General features: G+C 43.0%; 1 pseudogene; it reads right to left on the bottom strand.

Annotated features, from left to right (window-relative positions):
- Positions 1–2,100: 2,100 nt before the first annotated feature.
- On the bottom strand, positions 2,101–22,604 carry LOC139194667 (UDP-D-apiose/UDP-D-xylose synthase 1-like; annotated as a pseudogene).
- Between the last annotated feature and the right edge of the window lie 101 nt (positions 22,605–22,705).

Raw genomic sequence — 22,705 nt, 5'->3', positions numbered from 1 at the left:
AGCTGATGATCATGCTGATGCATCAAGTCGGGTACAGTTTGTAGGGAACATGCATGATGAAAGTTGGTGGATATCTTAGCAGGAGGAGCTTCCCAGGTGCACGTTAGCAACAAGACCTAACCAAAAGTAGCTCTGCCCTATTGCTATCGTGACTAGATCAGCCATGATTTCCAGTGATATCGGGCAACGGAAATCTTCCGAATTGAGGCAATCCTCCGCCACGCCGACGCCACTGCATTTGGTCTCAGATCTTCGACCCGGTTCACCATCCACAATATCAAAACACATATCAACAGTAGCAAAGCAAACTCTTTAGGCTGCTAAAAAATCCCACCTCTCTTTTCTCTTGGCTTAAATTCTCGAACCCAATTTCCGAATCCAAGAACTTGACTTGCTTCTCACACCTGCTCCATTTCCTAATCTCGAGGAACTCGAGAACCCATTTCAAATCCCTTTTGCCCGGAGCAACTCCATTTCCCTTTCCACTAAATTAAATCCCTGTAGACTCGTGTACTCTTTATCGTTTGATGAATCAAGATCTCTAGCTGTTTGCCAAGATGCCCGTTTGGTTGTTGATGCTGCATAGGGTGTTCAAGCACAAACCGTTGCAAACTTCTATCTTGCCTTTGAATCCAACCTGACAATAATACACGTTAAACACAAGATTGACCAGCCAACTGCTGATCCTGATCATCTTAAAGCTCAACTAAAATCAATGTTTTTTATCTTAACGCTAATGATGCTCTTTTAACATCAACCAAAAAAAGCCATGGTCTTGAGCACGTCCTTCCCGCAGTCATAGAACGCATTCCACTGCCTCCTGGGAAGAGTGGTTCACCCTTACATATGTTTTTACTGGTTCACCCTGATAGAGAAGATCCAGACCTGTAGGAGGCGGGTCAAGCGGGTTCAAACCCGACCGAATCTTCCTCGCTTGCTTCCCTTTCTCTTCGCCGAGTTCCTCTGGTTGGTCTTGGTTTTGTCGAGCGTCAGCTGCGTTGAGTTAGGGTTCGAATCGGTCTCGGTCGGCTCGGCCTTCTCCTTCTCCAATTCAACTCTGGAGTGCGATGGCACGGGGCTAATGTCCGGCAAGAGGTGGATGAGCTCCATGGCTTGGGTCGGCAGAAGTTTTCTACTCGGACAAAGTGTAGGTATCAATTAAGCAACAACCCAGTAATTTGATTAAGGTCTCGGGAAGAACAATGGTCTTTGTGACTGAAATTGGGTGTGAGAGAGATTGGCTTTTCTAGGTATTTAGAGAGAGATGGTGCCTTTGGAGTTGAGTTTAAAGAGAGAGATAGGGAGGTTGGGACTTTGGGGGATGTGAAGCTGCAAAAAAGCTGAGAGAGTACAACCCGTGTTGGGTTTTTGCAGATTTTGTGATTTTGCAGATTCACGGCAGAGGTGAAAAAATGAAAGAGAACCGACACAAATTTTCCTATCGTTTCCCATAGACGGCACCAAATGTTGATGCACAAAATCAGTGAGGACTTTGGTACAACAGAAAGTGTTAAGTTTGTAACCTTCGCTAGATTGCTCCAGTCACTAGTATGGATAAGTATGTAAATTGATAGAGATAGGGAAGCTAACATAAGATGTATGTGGTTCACCCAGATTGGCTACATCCACGGAGTAGAGGAGTTCTCATTATTATGAAGGGTTTACACAAGTACATAGGTTCAAGCTCTCCTTTAGTGAGTACAAGTGAATGATTTAGTACAAATGACATTAGGAAATATTGTGAGAGAATGATCTCTATTTATAGAAGAGAGTTTCTAGTTTCATTCTGACATTGACACGTGTCGTGTTGTGATTGGCTTCTAATGTTGACACATGTCATGCTATGATTGGCTTCTGATGTCGACACATGTTGCGCTATGATTGGCCTCCTAGTTGGAGGGAAACTCTTCTGGGTCCTCAACGGTATAACGTTGACCAGTGCTCAGTTGTTTCGGGATTGGTCAAGTATGGTACAAACATATTTAAATCACACATTAAGGTACATCTGAAGACTTCTTTCAAAAGAATTTCAACACCTGCCCAAACAACAGCATACCTCAGCAAGGATCCTTGATTCGTCACACCAAACGGCACTTTTATTTAGTTTGCAGAGGATTGGGAAATGGCTTTCTTGATAGCCTCGTCATACGTCCTATGGTGATAGGTGAGGGTTGATTCAAGCGAGTCCCAGAGAGAGGTCTTTGGATTCTAACCTATCATAGATTGCCCTATTACGTTGTCAGAATGCCGTTAAGTCACACTGGTCAAGTAGATTAAAGACAAGGTAAATGAAAGATACATACCAAGCTGCTTGTTGATAATAGTCATGTTAGGAATTCCCTTATCACTATCATCATATCCCACTCCATAGAATTCTTGAGAACTAACATCAATCGTGGGTGTCTCCAGTTTTGGTTCGCCACTTACATTCGCATGAACCTGTAATGTATAAAGAACCATCAATGCTTGTATCCATATCAATTTAATGAAATAGCGTTACTACAACTTAATTAGTAAAAAGAAGATGGTATCAAAGAGAATTCTTCACCTCAATCATCATTTCACCAAGCTGCCTAACGGTTACTTCATTGTTAGGGTTGCCTACATTGAAGATATGACCATTGGCTGTAGCAGGATTTTCCTGAGGAAAACAGTGTTAGAAGTTAAAGTAATGCATGCATAGCATAGAATCACATATATACAATGACAAGTGTACGTAAAGTTGATAGGCTTACCTGAAGAAGAGCTTGACATTGCTGCACTTGAACGACAGAAGATCTTCTACACTCAACAGCCAATAATCCAGCTAGAATAGGTTTCACTCAAAAGGGACAACGCTGTGAGTGTAGGGACCTTACTATATATATCCCTACTCCCTTAATATCAGGCCTATTAACTGATACCTTGGATATTCCAAACAGATTAGGAATTAAGGTGAGTATGAATGTATATTCAGTTAACTTACAAATGATTTACAAGTGCTCTTTATAGGAGCCAGACAACAATCAATCATTCATAGCTAATGGAAGCAATCATGAAAGGACAGCTAGTGGACTTAGACGGCTTAGTGGACAAGCATGTGAGTAGAAGATTAGACACAATCATGAATAGCTAATGGAAGTAATCATGAAAGGATAGCTAGTGGACTTAGACGGCTTAGTGGACAAGTAGGTGAGTAGAAGATTCCCTTTTACACCCCCGCAAGACGGTGGTCCCGTCAAAGACACCGATCTTGGATCGTAAAAATTGGAAGCGTGGACGAGGAAGGGCTTTTGTGAAGACGTCTGCAAGCTGATCCTGAGTAGAAACATGTGACACTTGAAGAAGCCCACGATTGACTCGATTCCGAACAAACTGAAAATCAAGTTCAATGTGCTTCATGCGAGAGTGAAGAACAGGATTGACACTATAAAAAGTTGCCCCAATATTGTTGCAGGAAATGGTTGGCTTATCCATTGAGAAGACACCAAGCTCATGGAGAAGGGATTGAAGCCAAGCTAGTTCAGCAGTAGTAGAGGCTATGGCACGGTATTCTGCTTCTGTGGATGATCGAGCGATAGAACGTTGTTTGCAAGAGCTCCAAGAGATTAAGTTGCCACCCAAATAAATGACATAACTCGTGGTAGACTTACGGTCATCACAATCACTAGCCCAGTCAGCGTCTGAGAAGGCATATAGAATAGATGAGGCACTGCGACGGAAGAGAATGCCATTAAAAATAGTGCCTTTCAGATAGCGGAGGAGACGTTTCAAGGCCTGCCAATGAGACTCAGTTGGTCGATGCATATACTGTGAGAGTTTGTTGATGGTAAATGAGATGTCAGGGCGAGTGAGACTGAGGTATTGGAGACCTCCAACAAGTTGTTGAAATGTAGTAGCATCAGTGAGAGGAGAGCCATCAGAGAGAATCAAATTAGTAGAGGTAGCCATTGGTGTTGTCACATCCTTAGCACATCCATTTTAGCTTTAGCTAGAAGATCATGGATGTATTTATGTTGAGAAATAAACAAACCCGTGGTGGTGGGTATCACTTCAACCCTAAGGAAATAAAGAAGGTTCCCCAAATCTTTGACAGAAAAACGATTTGCCAAGGCTTGAATGAACGTAGAGATAAGCCTGGTATTATTTCCTGTAAGAACAAGATCATTAACATAAACTAGAAGGAAGATCACATCATTATCCTGACAAAAAATAAAGAGAAAGGTATCTAAGATGGCATTGACAAATCCTTGATTGAGCAAAAAAGGTGCTCAACTCCTTGTACCATGATCGGGGTTCCTTCTTGAGGCCATATAAAGCTTTGCGGAGTTTGCAGACATGTGTTGGAACAGTAGATTCACCGAACCTGGGGGGTTGCACCCTGTAAACATCCTCAAAGAGTGATCCATGCAAAAAAGCATTGTTCACGTCTAATTGACAAAGAGGCCAACCATGAGTGAGAGCCAAATGAAGAACAATACGGATGGTGGTGGGTTTGACAACTGGACTGAAGGTGTCTAAGAAATCCATGCCAGGATGTTGGTGAAAGCCTTTAGCAATAGGCGTGCTTTGTACCTATCAATGCTGCCATTAGAGTGTCTTTTGATGCGGAAGACCCATTTGCACCCGATAAGATTCTGTGAAGGTTGAGAAGGAACAAGCTCCCAAGTGCCATTGCGGATTAACGCATTGAACTCGTCGGACATGGCTGTATGCCAAAAAGGATCTTTGATAGCCTGAGAAACACATGTTGGTTCAATAGGAGAAGGAAGTGGGTGTTTAGTGGCAGTGCAAAGTTGTTTAGGTTTAAAGATATTGTTTTTGGCTCGAATGGTCATGGGGTGATGGTTGAAATTATTTGGTGGTGGTGGTGGGGGTAAGGGAGTGATAGATCTAGGTATGAGTGAAGGATTATTTTGTGAAAACATGTTCATTTGAATAACATCTATAGCATGCATTTAACAATTAAAAGGCGGAATCATGCTTGCATGCATTCAAAAACAATACATTACCCATGAAATTCAAAGCCTAGTAGATTGGTGAACCAAGACTCAACTCAAATCAAAGTGAGTTGAGAAATATATACCTTTGTAGATTCCTCTTTGCATAAGCAAAGGCTAATCACCCAAAGAGAGGGCCTTCATTCCTTGCATCTAAAATCTATGGATTTGGATGGAAGAATATGGTTCTCCAAGTTCCCAAAATTGAGAACCTCTAAGTCTCCACACCAAGGTTAGATTTAAGTAGAAATAAGTGACCTTGGAGGAGTGGGATTGCTAGATACACCCTCCAAGAGGGTCGGCCTCCTAGAGAGAAAAGGAGAGACATGTTATCTCCAATTTTCTCCAAAAGAACCCTTAATGAATTTTAGGCTATAAAGTTCTTTATATAGTCACTTCTTTAAATGACCTTGTTTGTACCATATTTGACCAATCCCGAAACTACTAAGCACCAGTCAACGTTATACCGTCAAGGACCCAGAAGAGCTTCCCTTCAACCAGGAGGCCAATCACAATGCGACACGTGTCGACATCAGAAGCCAATCACAGCGCGACACATGTCAACATCAGAAGCCAATCACAACACGACACGTGTCAATGTTAGAACAAAACTAGAAACTCTCTTATATAAATAGGGATCATTCTCCCACAATAATCTCTAATGTCATTTTGTACTAAACTATTCACTAGAACTCACAAAATGAGAGCTTGAACCTATGTATTTGTGTAAACCCTTCACAATTAATGAGAACTCCTCTACTCCTTGGACGTAGCCAATCTGGGTGAACCATGTACATCTTGTGTTTGCTTCCATGTCCCTATTCATTTATGTACTTATCTTCACTAGTGATCGAAGCAACCAAGCGAAGGTCACAAACCTGACACTTTCTGTTGTACCAAAGTCCTTGCTGATTTTGTGCATCAACATTTGGCGCCGTCTGTGGGAAACACACTTACTCCCACTCTCTTCAGCTTTGTCAAACTGGTTTCCACCGCTCGTACACTCACTTTTGGCCAAGCATCTCTCTCCGACATGGGGAGCGAAAGAAGCCATAGCACACAGAATGACACCCCCCTTGGACCTAGTATGAAGCAACGAAAGCATGAGGGAAATAGAGTTACTCTTCAAGCTAAAGTCGATGAGCTAGAGGTTCAGAATAACAAGATAGCGATGAAGAATGAGGTCCTCCAGGAACAATATGAAAAACTTTTCGAGATTCTTCACGAGGCTAGGCATGCTCAAACACACAAGCTCGTCGCCCCTGTTGAGGTTAACAATCATCTGAATGCCCCCCAACAAGAAGGGTCACCGATATCCAACACGGACATCCCTGATAGAGATCGAGCTACACATCAATGTGATAATCAACATGAGACTTCTCTCAACCCAGCTGCTTCAACCCGAAGCAGAAGAAGTAGAGGAAAGCACCTCTTCACAGAGGGAGTGGAAGGATCAAAAGCCGTCTATCGCGATTGTCGAGACTTCTTAAAGCAACGTCGAGAGAATCTCATCCACATAAACTCGAAGATCAATGACCCAAGAGTTTCTGAAAGACTCGGTCCTCTTCCACGACCCAGGCCAGCGGCCAATCTAGGGAATGGGCAACAAGTCCCAGAAGAACATGAAGGTACAGGGGACTCGGAAATATTCCGACAAACTCACTCTAGGAGTCAATGTGGCGAGTCCAAGGAAAAATCACGCTATCTTGATCAAACTTTCCTACTTACAAGAGGCGATGGGGACTTAAGGAAGAAAACTTCAGTGGTGCACAACTCCACTCAGGACCCCCTTGTCCTACAGCTCCTGGAGGAAGTAAACAAGTTGAAGGCTGAACGTCAAGCCGAGATACCTGACTGGAACCAACCCAGGCCTGGCCCCCTCACAAGAAGGATCCTCAACACCCCCCTCCAAGCAAAGACAAAGCAGAAGCTTGGCTTACAACTCTATACTGGAAAGGAAGACCCGATTGAACACCTTAACCTCTTTGAGTCCACCATAGTATACCGGAGACACACCGACGAAGAACGGTGCCTTCTCTTCCCCTCTACCCTCTCTGGCAGAGCTTTAAACTGGTATTGCCGTCTTCCACCTGAGACAGTAGACTCATTTGAAGAGTTGAGGAAGCTGTTTGTCTCTCAACACATCTTTCAGACCGATCGCTTGCATTCCGCAGATAACTTGTACACTATTCGCCAGAAGCCGGACGAGTCATTACGAAAGTATGCTGGCCGCTTCAGCCATGAGTATTCTCATTGCGCTGAGGCAGATGACAAGACCGCCTTCAAGGCCTTCACGGCAGGCTTACGTGACTGTTTCTTTAAGTACATGATCAACGCCAACACTTGGAAGACTTACTCTGAGGTGATGGCACAAGCTTACAACCATGCCTCCGCCGAGGCAATGACATATCAAGGGAAACCCCCTACAGTCAACCCTTATCAGCAAGTAGGGAGTGGAGGCCAGATCTAACCGAATGAGAAGACCTCAACCTTCCAAACGGTAGCAGCACACCCCCTGCCTCATTTAATGCTTCGCCAAGTCAGCAGACATATCAATCCTAGGGCAAAAGGAAAGATTTCCATCCTCACCAATCTCATTTTAATAAAAAGAATAAGGGGTACTATCGCGATAACTCAGGATATCATCACAATAACGCCCGTCCCCAAGCAGTCAATGCAGTGGGCCAATCACATGTTAAGACAGGCCCTACCCCGAGGTATGAGACATACACACCTTTGAACGCTACATGCGCGGCCATCTACCCCAGTATAGCTCATCTAATACCAAAGCCAAAGCCAAGACAGCCAGATTACAAGTCCATGAAAAACATGGGCATGTTTTGCTGCTACCACGAGTATAATGGCCATGATGGCGAGAAGTGCGTCATCCTCCGTGATCATATTGAAGCTTTGGCACGTGAAGGAAAAATTGATCAGTTCCTCCTTCACCCTTTAAGGGATAACCGTAACAAACGCCAGGTGAATGTGATATATTCTATAAGCGGCGGCACACCTATGTCTGAATCTTCCAATAGGGCCATGAAAAACAATGAACGATCTTTGAGACCTGGCCATCAAGTGTTTCACGTGGAAGACATCAGGGGAGGCAAGTATCAAAAGCCTAACTGGGATCCAATATGTTTCTACCCTGAGGAAGAAAGAGGTATCATCTACCCTCACAACGACCCGCTGATCGTGGAGGCTCACATAGAAAATTTTGATGTGAAACGAATCCTGATAGACACAGGTGCTTCAGTCAATATCATGTTTGCTGAAGCTTTCAAGGCACTTAATGTAGTTGAACACTTGCTCGATCGCTCGATTTCTCCTCTGATAAGCTTCTCTGGCGATATCGTGCAACCTTTAGGGAGTATACACTTACCCCTCACCATTGGTACAGGCCCCTACACAGCTACTATTACCACTAACTTCCTAGTGGTCAATTGCCCGACGGCATACAATGTCATCTTTGGGTGCACAGGCATCAATGATTTCAAGGCCATGGTATCCACACATATGTTGTTGATGAAGTTTCCAACCCCTTTCGGCAATGGATACATCAGGGGAGATCAACTTAGTGCTCGATCATGTTAGAACACTTCAGTTAAGCAACAACACCTGCCTGTCCCCAAGGAGACCCTCTCTATACATAACCAAGTAGTAAAGACCAGTCCAAATGAAGCCAACTCGGATCTTCATAATGGCAACAGTCAACCCGATGACCCTCGAGGTGACTCCTTCACCCAGCAAGCACAACCCGCTGAAGAGTTAGAGAATGTCTCTATCTCCAAAACCATCCAGATCGCATGGTGAAGATTAGCACCACTTTGTCACCACCCCTTCAGTTGTCGCTGATCTCATTTTTGCAAGAGAACGCCGAGGTCTTCGCTTGGTTATATAAAGATATGCCGGGCATCTCTCCCAATATCATCTGTCACCACTTGAGTATTAATCCCAAGACCAAACCAGTAAAACAGAAGCGAAGATCTTATGATGTTGAACGATACGAGGCAATGAAAGCAGAAGTTGAAAAACTCAAGGACATAGGCTTCGTCCTTGAAGTCAATTACCCAACATGGGTAGCAAATGTTGTCCTTGTTAAGAAAAATCCGACCAAGGAAAGTCTCCTGCTTCAAAAGGTCTTGTGGAGAATGTGTGTTGACTACACCGACCTAAACAAAGGATGCCCAAAGGATAGTTTCCCCTTTCCTCTCATTGATAGACTTATAGACTCTACGGCAGGGTGTGAGCTCTTGAGCTTCATGGACGCTTATTCAAGATACAACCAAATCCTCATGAACGCCTCAGACCAAGAACACACAGCCTTCACTACTGACAGGGGACTATATTGCTACAAAGTCATGCCCTTCGGTCTAAAGAATGCAGGAACAACTTATCAGAGACTGGTCAATTCAATGTTCGCCGAACAGATTGGGAAGAGCATGGAAGTTTACGTTGATGATATGTTAGTCAAGAGCAAACATGCTGACCAACACATCACCAACCTATCTGAAACTTTCACCATTCTAAAGAGGTATCGAATGAGGTTGAACCCCAACAAATGTGCCTTCGGCGTGGGCTCTGGCAAATTCTTAGGCTTCATGATTAGCCAACGAGGCATTGAAGCTAACCTCGAAAAGATCAAAGCAATCCTCGACATGAAAGAGCCAGTAACTTCAAAAGACATCCAAAGCCTTACTGGCAAGGTGGCAGCCTTAACCAGATTCATCTCTAAGGCCATAGACAGATGCGCTCCTTTCTTCAAAGCACTCAAGGGAAATAAGAAGTACATTACATGGACGGAGGAATGTGCCAAGGCATTCAGGAAAATCAAAGAGTACATGAGTAAAGCCCCTCTGCTCTCCAAACCAGAAGTTGGTGACACTCTCATTATCTATCTATTGGTTTTGGCTTCAGCAGTCAGTTTTGTTCTTATTCGAAATGACAGTGGTGTCGAACGGCCCGTCTACTTGCTAGCAAGGCCCTACAAGATGCGGAGACACGATACTCCAACATTGAGAAATTAGCTCTAGCATTGGTCATGTCTGCTCGAAAACTTCGCCCTTATTTCCAAGCACACGCCATCATTGTGCTTACTAATCACCCTCTTCGACAGATACTCCAGAGCCCTGACACGTCTGGGTGAATGATCAAATGGGTGATAGCATTGGGTGAGTTTGACATCTCCTACCAACCAAAACCAGCCGAAAAAGGTCAAGCAGTAGCAGATTTCATCGCCGACTTCACATATCCTGTTGATATTGCTTCTACACCTGAAGCAGTAGCTTCATTACCATCGGAAGCTCAGAACATAGAACCAACAACCCCAGCATGGAGTCTGTATGTTGATGGCTCATCCAACCAACAGGGCTGCGGAGTAGGATTAGTCCTCACTACCCCCGATAAAGTGGCGATAGAATACGCTATTCGTTTCAAATTCAAGGCATTGAACAACGAGGCCGAATACGAAACCCTTCTAGCAGGCTTATGTTTGGCCAAGCATCTTGGGGTTAAACGAATTGATATCTTCAGTGACTCCCAATTAGTGGTCAACCAAGTCACAAACAACTTTGATGCTAAGGATAGCTCCATGGCAGCATATCTTGCGCAAACGGGACTTTTGCTCAAGCACTTCCACTACCAGATCACCCAAGTTCCTCGAGCGGCAAACAGTCATGCAGACGCTTTGGCTCGCCTCGCCTCGGCAGTGGAAGACAAGATTGGGAGAAAAATTCATGTCGAATTGTTGGCAGTACCAAGCACCATGGTCACAGAAGTGTGCAATTTACAACAAAGAGATAGTTGGATCACCCTAATTTATAAATTCCTTGCTCATGGCACCCTCCCAATTGACAAAGTCCAAGCTAAGCAGATTCGATACAAGTCTGCCCGCTACCTGATCATTAACGACCAACTCTACAAGCGCGGTTTTACCCTACCATACCTAAGATGCCTTACACCTGCGGAGGCGGAAATTGTCCTTCGGGAAATACATGAAGGAGTCTGCGGAGATCATGCTGGGTCTCGATCCTTAGCACACAAGACTTTTCACCAAGGATACTATTGGCCAACACTCCACCAAGATGCCATCAGAATATCTCGCTCATGTGATAAGTGTCAACGCTACGCAACTATCCCTCACTCCCCTCCCGAGCCGCTCACTCCTATAATCAGCCCTTGGCCCTTCGCCCAATGGGGACTTGATTTGATCGGCCCAATGCCTGCAGGGAAGGGCAAGGTCCGCTATGCAATCGTTGCAGTTGACTACTTCACAAAGTGGGCTGAAGTATAACCCTTGGCAACCATTACTGAGGGAAAAATAGAAGACTTCGTATGGAAGAACATCCTCTGCAGATTCGGCATTCCCAATGCGATAGTCACGGACAATGGGTGGCAGTTCGACAACAAGAAGTTCAAGATGTTCTGCTCTAAGTTTAACATCAACTTATGTTTTGCCTCTCCAGCCCATCCCCAGTCTAATGGACAAGTCGAGGCCGTTAACAAAATAATCAAGCGCACTCTGAAAACTAGCTTGGACAAAGCTAAAGGTTGTTGGCCAGAATTCGTACCCCAAGTTCTTTGGTCATACCGCACTTCATATCAGACTTCCACAGGAGAAACTCCATTCTCACTTGCTTTTGGTACAGAAGCAGTTGTCCCGGTTGAGCTTGAGCAAGCAACATACCGAATCCAGAATTACATGCAGAGTGAGAATGACAAACAACTCACCCTCAACCTGGATTTAGTCGAGGAACACAGAAATCAGGCTCACCTGAGGAATGTCACCTACAAGCAGCGCATTTCCAACTACTACGACTCAAGGGTCAAACCTCGCTCTTTCAAAGTGGGAGACTGGGTACTGAAGAAAAGATTACTCTGTGATAGGGTCCCGAGTGAAGGAACACTCAGTCCTAACTGGGAAGGACCGTTCGAGGTCGTCGGCATCAGCCGCCCTGGCTCCTACAAGCTCAGAAACTCCGACGGCAAGACCCTTGGCCATCCATGGAATGCTGACCACTTGAAGTACTATTACAAATAGACTCACATTGTACAAGTGTTAAGCTACAGCCGTTCGGCATCCTCTGTAACAAAGATCATTTGGTATGAATTCAATAAAGAGGTGATTTAGCCAACTCGGCCCTAAACTCTTTTACATTCTGAGCAATGAAACACTCAAGTGTTGAAGCTTCAACGAAAATGTTTCCAATACAAAACAAAATCTAAGTATGTGTCAACAAGACTATACAAAGGATCTACATCATACATTCCAACACATTCATACATAAACATCATACATTCCAATACATTCATACATAAACATCATACATTCCAACACATTCATACATAAACATCATACATTCCAACACATCCATACATAAGCCAACTGTGCTTCGAAAGGGTTCAACACACTTTGTGTCATTCGACATTTGCCACAATGTGCCTCGACACCTTGCCCTTATTCTCACCAACTAGGTGATGAAGGAACTCACCTTCGTGCCACCAACTAGGTGATGAAATGTACAACCCGTACTCTAATATTATTTGGAAACTTGCCACCCTTATCACCAATCAGGTGAAGAATGAACTCATCTTCATGCCACCAACCAGGTGATGAAATGTACAACGCATACTCTCCTTCATGTCACCAACCAGATGATGAAATGTGATGAAAGGTGATTAAGGAATTCACATTCGTACCACCAACCAAGTGATGAAAGCAACCCACCATTCATTCCACTAACCAGAAGACGAGTGGTACAACTTGTACATGTGAACTCCTAGCATTCACAAATAATCAAAAACCCTCAAGCTTTACAACTTAACTAGGGGAGCACTTATGCCTAACAAGAGTTATAGTCACCAACAAAGTCTTATTGCAAGCCAATAATGGCTTCAGTGCATGGTATATGAAGATCAAGCTCTTCAGCCCTCTTGCATCTGCTTCAGACATTTCTCCTCTGTAACAATGCAAACACTACAACTCATAGAAAGCTTCACACGCTCTTGATCAAGACTGTTCGAAGCAAATTCAATTTGTATGGTTCATCCAAACCTTCGACTACTACAAGATGTGGCTTGCATCACAATCTCTCGCTCAACAGTGTGGAAGCAAAATTTGTATACGTTGTCTCTCCCACATTTTCAAATTTCTAGTTTTCCCAAAAAAAAAAAAAAAAAAAAAAAAAAAAAAAAAAAAAAAGAAAAGGGAAATTGGAAATTGGGAAATTCAACAAAGCTTCATCAATGGAGGACAAATATCAATCTCAAAAGCTTCGCACTATCTTCATCAAGATAGTGTGAAGCAAAATCAATTTATGGTGCCAACAAAAGCTTCATCAATGGAGGACAAATATCAATCTCAAAAGCTTCGCACTATCTTCATCAAGATAGTGTGAAGCAAGATCAATTTATGGTGCCAACAAAAGCTTCACCTATAAAGCTTCAACCCCAAAGCTTCACCTATAAAGCTTCAACACCAAAGCTTCACCTATAAAGCTTTAACACCAAAGCTTCACCTATCAAGCTTCAACACCAAAGCTTCACCTACAATACAAAATTTCAACACCAAAACATATAAAAGCTTCACACACTCTTCATCAAGATAGTGTTAAGCAAAATCAATTTATGGTGCTCAACAAAGCTTCACCTACAAAGCTTCAACACCAAAGCTTCACCTACAAAGCTTTAAAATATATTATTTTTAATTTTTATTTTTTGGGAAATTCGAAAATTCAAAAATCCAGAAATTTGAAAATTCAAAAAACAAAAAAAAAATTGCCTAGGCCTCCTCTTCTTTGGGCCTAACAACTTTCATAACAAATATATATGAAGAAGGAGTTTTGGGCTACCACTTAGAAAGGAAATGCCTCATTCGTCAACTCCCTCGACCAGAGACTTGGGGGACTCCCACCATATGCTACTGCACCTTGATACTCGGAAGTCTCACAACCACTCAGTAAATTTGATTTTTTAAGTCTCCAACTGAGAAGTTTTCCTCACTCGGGAAATTAAGGGAACACTACCTCAAACTACATGCTTCACTCACAAAGCTTCAACAATACAAGTTTCAACAAAAGAAAAAAAATTCAAAGAACTTTCTGAAGAAGGCTTTGGTGTATTTAACACAATATGTTGAAATGAAGCAAAGCTTATTTATTAATATTTCCGATAAGCCACAAATATGTACATATACATGAGTCAAAATAAACAAACAAAAGGGAGCCTTCACAAAGGTTGCTTAGGGGAAGTCTCAGCAGTCGGTAGAGCCCCAGAAAGAGAAAGCACCGGAGGGTGGTTATCCGGAGCCTCAGCACTAGACAGAACCCCAGAAGGAGGAGGCATTGGAGGTTGATCATTTGGAACTTCATTATGCGGTACAGTCCCAGAAGACGAAGGCAATAAATGCCTTTGGAACAAACCCACAAACCTTTTATGATCAAGTAAAGCCTGACCATCAGATTCCTGCATCTGGTCAAGTTTCATCTTCATGTTTGTAGCATAGTCATGCGCGAGCCTGTGCAATTGTTTATTCTCATGCTTGAGCCCTCTAATCTCCTGTTTGAGACTTATCACTTCAGCAGCCAATGATTCAACTTGGCGGGTTCTAACAAATAGGCGTTGGGCCATATTAGACACAGAACCTGCACACTGAACACTAAGAGCCAGAGAATCCTTAACAGCCAACTCATCAGACCGTTTGGAAAATAGTCTGTTATCTCTGGGAGTGAGAAGGTTACTGGCCACCACCGCATCGGTCATATCATTCTTCATCACAGAATCCCCAACGGTAAGAGGACCAGTAAAGGATATGAAGGATGGGCGCCATATGTTGTCTGGAGAAGGCGTGGCTGCCTCTTCTCCAAGGTTCATGTCAAAACGACGGTCGGAGGGGCCAGACATTTTCAAAGGTGTTGAAGAGAGAAGAGGTCAGACAAATCAAGATCTTAGAAGTGCAAGAAGGGAGCTTCTACTGGTGAAGATTCAAGTGTGCTGTGGAACTTAATGCCAGCCTCTATAAAAATCTGCACTCGACGGAGCTTCAAAAATCGAAGAGGCGTTTGCTTTCTCAAAAGCTGGGCTGCTCAGAGACCACGAGGGCCGATCTCAAAAATCGAAGAGGCGCTTCCTTTCTCAAAAGCTGGGCTACTCAGAGACCACGAGGGTCGATCTCAGAAATCGAAGAAGCACCTGCTTTTTCAGCCTCGTCAGCATCTGTCACATGCACACTCAGCTTTGCGGAAATTACGGGCAATCTGTCGAAGATTTCTGGTGAAGTAGAAAGCACGCGAATCTTGCTGTTCAATCACCATTCTCCACACACACCATCAACTCCCCGGGTACCACATATAACTTTGCCAAAAATCTCTGACAAAGTTTAGGCGCGAGAATTTCGAAGTTCCAGCTACCCTACTATTACCCACAAGGGTAAAGGAACATCACCACTGCTTGACAACTGGAAAGTCCCTATGTGTGTCGACCTCCGTGTTCTGTGGCAAGACAGGCTGGCAAGAACGTCCAACCTTTACTCACATTCGAGAAAAGACTCCCAACATAATTACTTTCTCAAAAATCGAAGTGGCACCGCTTTCTAAATCTCGAGAGCCAGATCCCCGACGGGATTGCCTGTTCAAAAACCGAAGAGGCACAGCTCTCAGAACTTCGAGAGCCAGATTTCCCTAGATAAAGCTTGTCTGTAATCTTCACATGCAACATCAGCTTTCCAGATACCACATACCACTTTTTCAAAGTGCTCTGACAAAGTTAAAACACGTGAAACTGGCAGCTCCCACTACATTGCTGTGACCAAGAAGGGTAAAGGAATAGCATTATTACTTGTTATTGGGAAATCCCTATATACATCGACCTCCCTCCTCAATGGACAGGCAAACCTGCAAAAATGCTCAACCCTTTCTCGCATTCGAGAATGCACCCTCAACATAACCTCTCGAAATACTCAGCTTTATTTCCCCCCGATAATACCTCAGCAAATAAGCTACACCAAGAACAAGAGTATCTCATATCATCAGGGTCGAAAGCAAGAGTATCCCCTATCATGCTTTCTCCCTGTCCTTGTCTTCGTCCTTGTCCACACATGTAGGACAAAGAGAAAGAGAGCAGTCAGTCGGAACCTGAAATCAAACCTCCAATCTGGAACTGACTGCCTGAGACCTTTGCCTGGTTGCTTACTTAGCATTGCTCTCGAGAACTCATCCTCAACTGCTGTCAATGTCATGAATTCCACCGGCAAATACCTCATGACAATTGATCAGATACTGGCTCTTTACACTGAAGCTGCTAAGCGTGGATGAGTCACTATGAAGGAATGTTCTGAATGACCATTTAAATGCAAAGGTTGCACACCACTTCTGCCATACAAAAGATTGAAGCAGAAGGTTCAACGGTGAGCTGAAACAGATCACTACAGCACGACACCTTTCCATACCACATTCACTATTCTGTCAACAGCAAAAGTATCCCATATCATCAAGGTCGAACGTACTCTAGATTTGATGGACTTGTTTTGACCCTCAAATTCTTAAGTCGGCCTTATACTCTGAAGGGAACCAGAAAACCCTCCAGCATAGTTCAAGAATAAGCCTGTGGAAAGTTACTTCTTCAAAAGCAAAAGTATCTCATATCATCTCTTCTCCATTTGCTTCTCCTTATCCTGGCAGCTGAATGAGAGACAAGGAGAAGGAGAACAATCAACCGGAAGCCGAAGTCGAACCTCCGATCCTGGGTTGCTTGCTTGGAAGTTTGACTGTTTACCTTGTCTGTCACCTCTTTCGGCAGATCTCCTTGCTCGGCGACTTGGGGGACTCCTACTATAAGGTTTGTATCGCACTTGACCAAGCTCGAAACTACAAGTAAGCTTTAAGTGAAATTGATACATTACCTTGTGCATCTTCATCGGTTAAAGATACCACCCATGGATGGAGGAAAAGTACTTCCAGAGAAGATGCCACATCTACATATGAGACAGATAAGGCACGTGAAAATGATACCACACTTCGGTACTTAGAAGTTTCGTGATTACTCAATGGCTTGGATCTTGCAAGTCCCCAACCGATAAGCTTCCCTCACTCGGGAACTTAGGGGAGCATTGTTTGTACTATACTTGACCAATCTCGAAACTACTGAGCACCAGTCAACGTTATACCGTCAAGGACCCAGAAGAGCTTCCCTTCAACCAGAAGGCCAATCACAATGCGACACGTGTCGACATCAGAAGCCAATCACAGTGCAACACATGTCAACATCAGAAGCCAATCACAACACGACACGTGTCAATGTTAGAACAAAACTAGAAACTCTCTTATATAAATAGGGATCATTCTCCCACAATAATCTCTAATGTCATTTTGTAATAAACTATTCACTAGAACTCACAAAATGAGAGCTTGAACCTATGTATTTGTGAAAACCCTTCACAATTAATGAGAACTCCTCTACTCCGTGGACGTAGCCAATCTGGGTGAACCACGTACATCTTATGTTTGCTTCCCTGTCCCTATTCATTTACATACTTATCTTCACTAGTGATCGAAGCAACCAGGCGAAGGTCACAAACCTGACACTTTCTGTTGTACCAAAGTCCTCGCTGATTTTGTGCATCAACAGACCTAAAGAAAAACCAAAAAACCTTAATTCAACACACATGGCCGGCCACATAAGGGATTTGGGCTTTTGGGCCTCTGTGAATCCTTTATTCATTAAATTGTCATACAACTTAAGTCAATGGGCTTGACGTTCGAAGCCCATTGGGCCTTAAGGTCCAAAACTATCCCAAGGTCTTTAACGAACTTATTCGTTTAATTAATTAACATATTAATTAATCTTTGCCATAAACAATTAAACCATTTAATTATTCTTACTCATCTCCATTGTTTCTTCAATCTCCACCTTACACGGTGTACGATCCATTAGGTTCCTTTTAGCGAGGCAGTGGGCGATTAGAACTCTTTCAAATCGATTGTGAATTGAAACTTACTTTCAATTCTCCCTTTAGTGTTTATACACGTTTAGGGCTTCCACAAACCAAGAGTGACACCTAGCAGCATATCATGGTTACCCAAGCTAATCAGAAGAGGTAGAGAACCTATTCAGTTTAGGATTACAAATGCAATACGGTCTTTCTCTAATACAATACTCTTGACCACATTGTTTGGTTTGATAGTTTATTCATGTCTACTATCCAATGTGATTCGTGTGCTTATATGATTACCTTGAATGTGATTTGGAACGACTTTTCTAAATCTTATTCATACTCTGGCCAGAGATTCTAAATCATATCATAGAGTATTCTCCCCCAAACGGTTTGAAGGTTAGAGATCCCTTGTTGCGCATTCACTTGCCTCCATAGCTAAGTGGCTTAACCCCAACGATGCCGTGGACACCCGCGGATGGGGTGACTTTGACATAATCAAAGATCAAGGACTTAACCACAAGACAAACGTGATGCCTCAGGTCAAAGGACTACTTTGCATTATCCCAACCATGAGTTCTCATGTGACATGAATATGAGAACTCTTCGTTGATCGTGTTCAGTGAACTCATTCTCTATTGAGCACCTACGTACTTGTCTTGATGTCACACACACCAATGACTCGAGACTAATCACTCTCCCTGAAAGAATACACAGCACGTACTGATCTTAACGGACTGTCAATACCTAATCGGCAATCCTATGATCAGGAACGTTTAGGATGTGTCTACGAAAGAATGGTCTCATGAATCTAACTTCTTTAGATCGCATTCTCCCAATCACATATTCCTTGGACTTATCGTTTAAGCATATAACATTTATATGAGACAGCTCAAACAATAATCTTTGCCCTTGATATTAAACTAGATTAGTTTAACATGTGAAATGTCCGTAAAGTATCATCATATGATTGGTTTTAGGGCACATTTCCAACAATGAGATGATGTGGTGATGGGAGGTGAGCAGTCGCAGATGGTGATGGTGTAAGGGAGAGACACAACTCCGAGACCTCCGAAGACGTATGAGTGGCAGCATGCTGAGAAGATGAAGTGTGTGATGGAACCGGTGGTACCTCGGCAATGTGAGCAAGAATGGAGATAGCTGCTGAACTGATAGCAGACCATGTAGTGAAGTCGGGGGAAGGAACTGGAGGGACGACGGAGTCACGAAAAGAAAAAGGAAAAGTGTTTTCATCAAATTGAACGTGATGAGAAACAAACATACGACGGGAAGGGAGATCAAGACATAGATAAGCACTTTGACTAGAGGAGTAACCAAGAAAGAGACATAGACGAGATCGAGGAAGAAGCTTGTTAGAATTGTAGGGTCTTAACCAAGGAAAACATAAGCAACCAAACACACGAAGCTTAATATAGTTAGGAAGATCACCAAAGAGAGCTTTGTATAGAGAGATATTATTGAGAACATGAGTGGGCATCCTATTAATAAGATACACAACAATTTTGAAAGCATATGACAAATAAGTTAGGGGTAAGGATGCTTGGTGGAGAAGTGTTAACCCTATTTCGACAACATGGCAATGGCGGCGTTCAGTAACACCATTGTTTTCGGGAGTGTGTGGAGGAGTGGTGAGGTGAGTGATGCCATTTGTGGAAAGAAAATGCTTGAGTTTAACATACTATCCCCTTCTGTCAGAGTAAAAGGTCATTATTTTGGTGTGGAAGTAGTTTTTTACAAGAGTTTTAAAGGTTGTGAAGATTGAGAAAACATCAGATTTGTGTTTCATGGGATAAAACCAAATGTATTTTGTGAAATGATCTACAAAGATAACATAGTATGAAAAACCATTAGTAGATAAACAGGGAGCAGGACCCCATACATCACTATAAATTAGTTCAAGGGGACGCTTACTAACAAGCGTAGAATGACCAAACGGGAGCTTGTGGCTCTTATTGCAATTACAAGAAATGCAAACAAAAAGAGTTGAAGACATAGGAATGGAGGAGGTACGCTGGATTTAAAGAAAGGTTCGATGGTTGGGGTGACCGAGCCAACGGTGCCACACATTGGAGGAGTCCATCACACTACTCATAACTTGTTTTTTAGGCATCAAGCACGGCCACCCATATGTATCGTCCTTATTCGGGCCTCGAAGAAGTGCCGCTCCCGTGTTGAGATCCTTGACAAGAAAGAAATCAGGAAAAAATTCAATAAAGGTTGCATTTTGTCTATTAAATTTGGCAATGGAAATAATATTACGAGAAATGGAAAGAACACACAAGACATCATTTAAGTGAAATGGGGTGGTAGAGGAAGAAGAGAGTGATGTGGAACCAACATGTGTAATACTCAAACCTATTCCATTACCAATAATAATCTGATCAGGACCATCATAGGTAGTGGAGTCCGGGATGTTCCTGGAGTCAGAGGTGACATGGTGAGAGGCACCCGAGTCGAGCAGCCAAAGAGATGATGTTGAGAAGCAGATAGTGGTGTGGTTGACCATAGGTGGAGCGGAAGAAAGTTGAGGGCAACGTTTTGCACTATGCCCTTGAGTACCACACCATTGACAAAAACCACGATACCCCATACCGGAACGACGATTATTGGAGTTGTGGTTGTTAGCACGGTGAGAGTTGTAGGTGGTATTCGTTGGACGTTGTTGGGAGGACCTGAAGTCATGCTGGGAGCTTGAGCAACAAGGGAAGTCATAGGAGTAACAGCAGCTGGTGGTGCATCCTGTTGGAGGAAAGTTTCATGTTCAATGAGTTTGTCATACAGATTCTCAAAGGAGATGGAGGTATCGCTAGCCCGAACAATGGCATCTATTTCTTTGAAGGCAGGTCCAACACCATTGAGGACATGTAGAACAACATCATCGTCGGATAGTGGAGAATCAATGATGGCAAGCTCATCGATGATAGCTTTGATAGCTTGTAGAAAAACTGACACATGTTGTGTATCACGACGCATGAGCGTAAGACGCTCTTTGAGGTTGAGAACCCCGCGTGTTTTGTTGGTGTAGAGCTTGGTGAGCTTGTCCCAAGCCTTCTTGGAGGTTTTAGAGGAGGAAATGAGAGATATAATTTGTTCAAAGACAGAAGCTAAGATAGCATGTAGTAGGAGCTGATCTTGACGAATCCAGAAAGTGTAGGACATGGCAAAGGAGGCAGCAGGACATGGTTTTGATCCATCAATGTAACCTATCAGGTCATATCCAAGAAGCAGGGCATTGAATTGAGCTTGCCAGGAAGGAAAGTTGGTGGGTGTGAGTTTTAGAGGTAACTGAGCAGCAGCGTTAATGGTGACAGGGGTGGGCAAGGGGAGTGAGTTGGTGGATTTAGCCATAAGGATCGGAAAAAAAAAATGCTCGATGGAGCTTTGTTGCTCTTGATACCAAATTAAGGTGAGTATGAATGTATATTCAGTTAACTTACAAATGATTTACAAGTGCTCTTTATAAGAGCCAAACAACAATTAATCATTCATAGCTAATGGAAGCAATCATGGAAGGACAGCTAGTGGACTTAGACGGCTTAGTCGACAAGCAGGTGAGTAGAAGATTCCCTTTTATTAGGGTTTTGGTGTAGTCCTTGTAGGTATTGAACTCTTGTCAAGTCTTGATAAGGTTACTGAATATAATTGCATGTTATTAGGACTCTTAATCTTAGCCAAGTAGAATCGAAATTTCCTCAACATAATAACTCATACACTGAGTTATCAGTTTGTCGAGAACAAGAACTCATTCTCCTTGACACTCACATCTTACAAACAGGTCACTGAGCAACAACTTTTGCATGCTAAATATTAATTTGATCAAAAGAGATTTGTAATTTCACTTACGATCATCAACATAACAGCTTTAATAACATCCTTTATGTAGACAAAAGTTCTCTGAGATTGGCCGCCATCTACAAGCTTGAGAGGCTCACGGCGAAGGAGATTCTGTAATAGAAGAAAGCAGAGCACGATCACAACACAAATATTGAAATACCAAATAAATATGGAATGCTACAACCATTATTTGACATACATTACTAAAGCATGCAAGAACTCTTGGAACACCCTCACTTGGGCCGTCGATGCCAGGAATGAAATCCATCCTAGGTCCAATCCAGTTAAAGGGTTTCACAATGGTAAATTCAAGACCATTTTCCGCACCCTCAGCTATAAATGAGAAGAAACTGGGTCAGAATTAGAAACCTATATTACAAATGCCAATTTATGAATCACTACGTAAACGTAGAACAAAGAGATGACTAACCATAGATCCGCCTTTCAATCAATTGCTTTGCACATGCATAGGACCATCTCTGCTTCTCAATAGATCCAAAAATGCTAGGGGATTCACCTTCTTTAAGCAAATAATAAGCAGGATCCTATGAAAACATAGCACGCAAGAAGTAAGGTTTCCCGTTACCAAAATCAACAAACTTCATTGCAACTTATTGCATTGATCAGTGACTCAATCTGAAGAAATCACATTACACAATGAAAACATAGAAATGCCACGTATCCGAAGAAAAACTTATGAGACAAACGGAAGAGAAGTTTATGGTTAAAACTGTTAAATAATGTTCCGGATCAACAATTTACATAGTCTAATTAGTATTAGATCCCATACTAAGCAGCCTATGGTCAGGGACCATCTTGGAAGAACTCATTTTTCTCTTTGCCATCTTTTTACCTTGAGGCCTTAGGGGTCCATCTCGGCTCCGACACTGCTTCAGGCGTCCATTCCCGCTCTTCAAATGTGTCGCATTCCTGTTGGTATGGGTCT

This window comes from Malus domestica, chromosome 03 (assembly GCF_042453785.1).
Source record: "Malus domestica chromosome 03, GDT2T_hap1".
Taxonomy (NCBI): domain Eukaryota; kingdom Viridiplantae; phylum Streptophyta; class Magnoliopsida; order Rosales; family Rosaceae; genus Malus; species Malus domestica.
This window is presented reverse-complemented; position numbering and strand designations above follow the sequence as displayed.